This window comes from Nothobranchius furzeri, chromosome 4, assembly GCF_043380555.1.
Source record: "Nothobranchius furzeri strain GRZ-AD chromosome 4, NfurGRZ-RIMD1, whole genome shotgun sequence".
Classification (NCBI taxonomy): domain Eukaryota; kingdom Metazoa; phylum Chordata; class Actinopteri; order Cyprinodontiformes; family Nothobranchiidae; genus Nothobranchius; species Nothobranchius furzeri.
The window spans coordinates 17,378,975-17,386,745 of NC_091744.1; the positions used below are offsets into that span (position 1 = coordinate 17,378,975).

The window sequence follows — 7,771 nt, forward strand, 5'->3', positions numbered from 1 at the left end:
TTTTTATTTTTCTGTCAACTGTCACAAAAGACAGAAATTCTGCAGTTAGCCTGTAATTGTGGCTTTGGCCGAAAAGTTTGATTCAATCTCTCTTTTGGTGCACCGGCTGTAAAGTCTATTCAGAACTCTTAATTTGAATTCTCTGCATCATAAACATCAAAGCATCATGACAAATAAATATAGACACCCTGGGTAGACAGCACTACAGCGTCTGTGTGTATCAACGTTACACAAGGATAAACTAGAAAACCGATGAAATACTTCAGTTAAAGGTAAATTCACAATTCCAAACTTGTTTTCTGCAGAGTTACAGCATTAGAATGCACAAACACATGTTCCTTCAGTAGAAATGTTTTCTGCATCATTTATCCTCAAAAGCCTCTCCACCCTTAAACAGCATAGTGCAGGTGCAAAAATCCATCAAGCAGAGAAAGCATAACTCTTACCGTCATAAAACCAAAAGAATGGAAACTTGCTGTGAAGGGTCAAATAAAGATGAAGTACGACTTTACAATTCCTCTCTCTTTTTGCTTCTGCTGTTCTGTGGTTCTTCCCTCCGCTCCGGATCAGTGTCTCCTCCTTTATTCCCAGATCTTTCCCCCGTTTAATGCTTGGGAAGCACAGAGACAACAGAGAGGGAGTGACGGGGGAAGAGAGTTCCCTGTTTGGGCGAAGCTGTGATCAGATACAGCTATTTTCAGACTCAGGCATGCTTGTCTATGAGATTGGAAAGTTAGCCCCCCTTAAGTGTAGACAGGCGGGGTTGGGGGGTGGGGGGTGGGGGGCAAAGTGACAGGGCTGACTATCTCTTTTTTACCACTTGCACAAATGTTATCATGCATGCCACCAATTATGTTCATTCATTTAAAGACTGTACTGGAGCACAAACTCGGTCTCTTTTGCTACGCACTGGACTTCTTCAGGTGGTGCTACACCTGAGAGCTTTCGCGCTTCTCCACCCAGGTTTGGATGTCACACACTTCTCAGACATAACGTGGATTCTGCCACACAGAAACAGACGGAAACATCAACTCTTCTCACACCAGATTTCTTTTCATGGTTTATTGCTGACGGTTGAGCCGCCGGTCAAGAGGGGTCAGATCTCTATAGCGTCACTGTTTGACATTTCACCCAAAACAATAAACAAGAATCAGTCAATCATGTGGCAAATGGTAATCAAAATATGTGCCATCTAACCTGTATGAGTAATAATGTCCCTGCTGTGTAATCCATATGGGAACGTATATTTGGAAATGACCACACACATACATACGCAGGCTGGATATACACAGAAGAGAGGTCAGCCTGCTGCACCTCTAGACCACAGACTCCCTGCTATTCCCAGAATGATGATGTAACTACAGCTATTAGCATCTCATACTTAGAGCCTGGATACCTAAAACCGGCAAGACCGCTACTGTGCAAAATGCTATTTGGACAACAGCCATCTACTCCCTTCAAGCTTGGATTCAGCAACAAACAATAGAGACGTGAGTCAGTTCAGATCAAACGACTGCAGAGGAATGTTCAGGAAGACTCTGTCAGTCATGAATTCACAGTTTTTATGTTCCTTTAAGTGAGTCCTGAAAGGCAAAACAACTGTGATCATTACAGCTACTAATGACTTTCTCTGTTTAGTTTCAACTTTACTAGATGACTCATTCAGCAAACATCTTTTACTTTCATGGCCTGACTAAAAACCTCTATTTACGTCTAGACTTTCATCTTAAACGGACCATCTGTTTCAAGTCTTAAAAACAAACATGTTAGCGAGAGATATTCCAGTATAAAACACAAAACCTCATCAGTGGCTAAGCCAGGTGCTGACAAGCTGCCAACTTTTCTGCCGTACAAATGTATCATGGATCGACACTATCTGAACCTGCTTTCATTATGCTTATAAGGAAGCGGTAATGTAAAAAAATCTCATTTACATGAGTACAGATAGATCTGGCCAGATGTAAAGCGTCAGACTGAAATGCTTAGTCCATCTATAACTACAGTAAAACAGCACCTGGCTCCCAGAAACTTCTGGTCACGTGCCGAGGATCACTGAGGTATGGCGAAAAGCTGACAACTGACAAGTGCTAATGATGGAAGCTTGGATCAGAACAGTACCAAGGGACCAATGAAGCCCAGTGCTGAAAGTCCAGTTTCAAACATTATCAGCTTTTATACGTTACTCTAATGACACTCTGCAATAGACGATGAGTGGATTTTCAGAAAAGCATCTAAACAACACAAAAAAATGCTTTGTTCTTCTTCATCGGAGAAATGTAATCTTAAAATGTTGGTACCAGGATCAAATCATCGTCCTTCAGACCAAGAAATTATGAAGAAATAACACTAATGTGATCATTCTTCGCTTCATGCTGTGCTTTTTAAAGTACAAGAGCAAACTATATTTGACACAAACTCCAATCCAAACACATTGACACTTTGACCTGTGAGCCACTCCAGACTACAGTATTTGCATCGACATGGCCTCAGCCGCACACTTTCAACACCTCGTTCATTATCAGCCACTGCAAGGCCCTGTCATTCCCAGTTAAGTAAGTGGCAGGATATAAAAAGCAGAATAGCTGAGCGAAGAGTCTGTCACTTAAAAAGACGTAAACCTTAGAAATATAAAACAAAGAGCAGAGACAGCTGCAGGACTGATTCTATACATTACTATGGATTATAAGGTGTGAATAGGTGGTTCTTTCTATAATGTAATGATTTGATGTGAGAACACAAACCAGCAAATGCATTGTTGTAATAAAAATATATCAGAGCACAATTTATTAGAACATCCTAGGGTTAAAAAAACTAATAAAAATGCAACGGAACATTGCATTACTGATTTGTAAACAATGTGCACTAATCATACTCTCTGTTTCTCCTTTACAGCAGGACAGTCAACTACTTTCTACTAAGTGGATCAACTTCAAATGTTCAAATGGTGTAAAATTCAATGTGGTCGAGATATCTGACGTCAAACAAAAATCACTCAATGGGGACAGAATACAAGACTAGAAAAACTAAACCTAAATGAAATGTTAAATCGTCCTGCAGTTAAAGGTGCTATAGCAAATTTCAGTTTGGAACCCAAACACAGAACACACACCCCTCTCCTCGGGTATCTTACCTGAGATGCTTCTGCTGGAACCGGACATCTGCACTTCAAGAGGAAACGAGATAGCGCTAAACACCAGTCACTGTTTTCTACGTCCAAACTTCTTTTGTTTTGTGACTTCAAATGGTGTTTTCTTTTTGACACTCTGCTAACTTGTTCTAAAGTTGAAGTGGTAGCAGCCGGCTGTTTCTCCTTCTCTGATATTATTGAGTGGAGAACCTCTCACGCCAGTGGTGTTCTGTAGTTAAATACGTAAGGGTGTAATGAGAGGAGGACCCAGGAAAGTGCAGTGTGGCGGTTCAGTGTGGCCGACAACCGGATGGTCCAATAGTTTTTTTCAGTGCGAAATCTGTCACTGGCTGAAGATTTTAGACAAATGCAAGACAATCACTTATGTTTACATTTTTTTTAAATTTCCACAACATATTTATAGCTATACTATGTTAGAACGTTGTTAAGAGTCATAAAAAATGTTTACAGCAAATTTATTTTCCAAATTTGCTATTGCAGCTTTAAAGCCTGGCTCACACGGCAGGATTTTTAAATAATCAGCTGATTTTCTAAGCATGACCCCTACTTCACACTGGAGGCACCAGCATCATGGAATGGCAGCGGAACATTTACTTGCGACTTTGGCTGTGTGCTAGTGCACAACGGGAGAATCTCAGCCACAGAGCAGCTTCTCTGCCAGGCTCCTCGCTTGACTCGCAAGATCACAAAATCTCTTGAGACTTTGTAATGGCCACATTATGACCGTTACAACTTGAATGGTAACGATTTGTTTATGCCATCTGTCGACAAACCAAAAACAAGAAGATCACCTTTCATATCACTGTTCGATGTCATATATGATGTTGCTCCTCTCCACTGCCAGGATTCAATCCATAAAAACACATTGTTGCACTTTTCAAACAATGCTAGGTGTAAATAAGCCGTTAGGTCACATGTATTGATGTAGTCTACATAGATATGAGATAGCATCCTTTTATTTAGAAAATTACTGGGGGTTTTACACTGTGTCATTTCATTTCTAGCCCTTTGTTAAGTAATTAATTGTCCCAGAAGCGGCTCGTGGCAAAAAATAGAATCCAATCCTATCTTTAGCGGCATGGTGGGCTGCTTCTGGTACGCACCTGAACATTTTAGCATTGCAGCTGGTTTGAATCACCCCCATAGACTATAATGGATTCTATTGGAAGCAAGACGTTCTGCTGCCGTTCTGCAACGCTGATGCTTCCAGTTTTAAGTAGGGGTGAGAGTCCACACAGATAGTGATAAAAAAATCACAGATACACCAGTTTTGGTCCTACAGTGTGTGGCCTGCAGCAAATCCAACACACTAGCCGATTTCATTCAAGAACATTGCCCCCACTCAGATGAGAAATTTCATGAGATAAAACGGGACTTTGAAGTAAACAAACATGGTGGAGGAAGAGCGTGCTGTGCGCTTCCATCACCTCACTTTAACATTGGCACATTCAACAGGCAGCAGTTTTTTGTCCCTTAAAATCAGATTAAAACAATCCAACATGTTTGATAGCCCAGATTTATGATCGGAGCAGTCCTGGCGTCTTTCCAAGCAGACCAGAGCGCTCGTAACAAACCACAATAGGTAAGATTGTCTGATAAGATTATCTGATAAGATTAATATCAGATATTAGTTCCCGAGCGCGGCCACAGCTGCAGCTCACTGCTCCCCACGGGGATGGGTCAAATGCGGAGAAGAATTTCACCCGTGTGTAAAATAATGGGACTTTAACTTTAACTTTAGTCTGCATGATAATCCTGACAGTCAAAAATCTGTACAATTGCCCTGCTGTGTGAACCAGGCTTAATGAATCTAAAAAACATTGACTCTGGTCCTTTAATTTCTTGGTGGAGAGATTTCACATCATTAAAGTAGTTTAGTTAAAAAAAAAAGTATCATTTAGAACAGAATGAAGAGCTCCATCCTTTGAGGGTGACTGTTGGGTGGCGCTATAACAATCTCCACAAATTAAAGACTGAACATGAATAGCTAAAATTGGTTAGAAATGAAAGGTTTGGTCAAAGAAGCATTTTTGTTTTTTTTTATTTTAATCCATTATTTTTAGTCATTTTAGCATTGGCCAATTAGATCTAAGCAGACCTTTAGAGTTAATCGTTTGCCGTCATTTTGTTTAGATAAATATAATTGGTACACATACACATTTTGGGCCCAGATTTCTTTTTTCTATTTTAGCATCTGTTTACTGCATTTGACTGACCAAAAAGGGCTGCAGTGGTTAGAGGAGCCGCTTTCAGACTTGTGCTTTATTAATAAATGGGAGAAACAGCTGAAACTGCGAGGGTGGGAATTTATTCAAACGAAATCACAAGAGATGTCCCGAAAGTTTGGAAGCCTGTGTGTTAATTGTGTATTTAAAAGAAATCGCATTTAGGGGAATTAGTATGAACGAGCTATTAACGCAGATAAGACTTCACTGTTGCTCAGAATATTTTAGCGAAAATGCTATTCTGCTCAATATCCGTTTCCATAAACCCAAACCAGGTCCATATACCCAAGGTTACTCTGTCTCCTTTACAAGTGCTCTTCAATCCACCTGACCCCTGCTGGCACAGCAGCTGCTGCTGCTTTCGTCCTGGATTGACGAAGCTTGACAATAGGGTTGTCACGGTATGAAAATTTAACCTCACGGTTATTGTGACCAAAATTATCACGGTTTTCGGTATTATCGCGGTATTTTTTAAACGGTGTTGCATATGTTCAGAAAGCATTGATAGTCCTGTTCTACACAAACTGAAATAGTTCTGAAAAGGTTTAACAGTGTTTATTAAACCTAAAATAACACAAAGCCTTAGCAAAAGTGCAACTTTTCACAAGTAAAGGAACAAATAGCTTATTTTTCTGGAACTTGTTACAGTAGTCAGTGCAGGTTTAAATTATACAAATCCAAACATTCAAAACATAAACAATATGTAAACAAATCAAAGAAACACCACTTGTTTTCTCATATACTTGTTTTCTTCATTATCAAAATGAAAATCTAAAACTCCAGTCCACACTTGACTTGAGCACTGTACAAGTCAACCTTAAAAAATATGTATTTAAAATAAATATCCACTTTAAACAAATTACTAAAATAACTACTACACTATGTAATCAAATCCAAATGTTCAAGTATAAATGGCATTGAATAAGTAAACAAATCCATGACAAGGAACTAATTGTATATTTCTCTTCATCATCAACAAATAAGATGCTTCATCCAGCAACAGGGTGTCCGTGACACGGTTTAAATGCTGGCAGAGGACGCTGCGGCTGCAGTATATAGTGACTCGTTGCATTCTCCCTCAACCAAAAGTCCTCACGTCATGCATTTCAGCTAAAATGCTAATGTTAACTTACCTTGCACTGGCTGTAGAGACGTGGGTGATCGTCACGCAGATGTGCCATGAGATTTGAAGTGTTGCTGCCTTTTGCAGACACTTGTTTCCTGCACGTTCTGCAAACGGGATAGCCGTCTTCTATTAACTGTCCCTCAGCATTTTTCAGAAATCCCAAATATGCCCATACTTCCGATTTAGTCTTCTTTGAGGGCTGATGGATGTCCTGGGCGCTGCCGTCGCCTCCTTCGGCCATTATTTCAGCCTCAAAGTTTTGGTGCCGTTGCAAACTAAAAAGTGCGTGTGCGCGCAGCGGGAACTTCAGCTGAAGCGACGGTGGCTGGTAAGGGTCATCGCGCCGAAACCGCGGCCACGGTAAACCCACCGAGATAATATAGTTTTTTAAAAACTGGACGGTTATTTTTATTGTCAACTTTTTTACCGGGGTTTACCGCTATACCGGTTACCGTGACAACCCTACTTGACAACATTCGTGCACAACTGTGGTTGGCCGGTAGAGTCAGAATCTCTCTCAGTGGCTAAATTTATATCACATCACCCGTACACCAATGATATCGTGCATTACTACTGCTGATACCTTCAAAACTCACTTCAAAATTCAAATCAATTTAATTCAATTCAAAAATACTTTATTAATCCCAGAGGGAAATAACAGAGAACTTTAAATACTGACAAAATAGTGATTTGTTTTATATGGCGATATCAACAGTTGAGTAAGGTTTTCACACTACACCACAAGAGCTGAGACAAAAAGGTCTGACAAATGGTGCAGGAAGACAACAATGGTCCTACAATCTAAATAAAAACGAGTATGTTCGAGGGAGATTGTGAACAGTGAGGAAAACTGCGTGATACATTCTGAACTTTCAAGAGAAAATATGTCAGATTCTGTATAATCTGCTTTTTTCCTCTCACTCTCTCTCCACCTATATACCATCTTAGTAACTCTAACCTGACAGATGGAAGTGAGTCAAAGCTGATTGATTTTAGGGCCTGGTGACCACTGGCCACGTTCAAATGTTATGATCGCTCATTAGTGTGTATGTTTAAGCCCCACTGAGCTTTAGTGGTCCTGCAGACCTCTTTAAGACAGATAGCAGGTTGTTGCTTCCTCTTTGCCACTCACAGGCCAGAGAAATCATTAAATACTAGCCTAAACACAATATTCAGTCCAGCCTACACCACATACAACACACTCACAAAGCAGCTAAGCCTTAGTAGTGGTATAAGTTTTCCTGAGTGATAATGTTACACACTGTGCACCCT

General features: G+C 40.3%; 1 protein-coding gene across 12 annotated transcripts in view; it reads right to left on the reverse strand.

The window, feature by feature from the left end:
• Positions 1-7,771, reverse strand: part of sorbs2a (sorbin and SH3 domain containing 2a) — a 67,136-nt gene that overhangs the window by 57,028 nt on the left and 2,337 nt on the right. For 5 of the 12 annotated variants that reach the window (XM_054743769.2, XM_054743760.2, XM_054743756.2 and 2 more), the window contains exon 1: positions 447-7,635. The exons of 6 other annotated variants lie outside the window; for them this stretch is intronic. The gene's annotated coding sequence lies outside the window, so the exon portion shown is untranslated. Of the gene's footprint in view, positions 1-446; positions 7,766-7,771 lie in introns of those variants that run through there. One more of the 12 variants, XM_015976947.3, reaches the window with a different exon arrangement.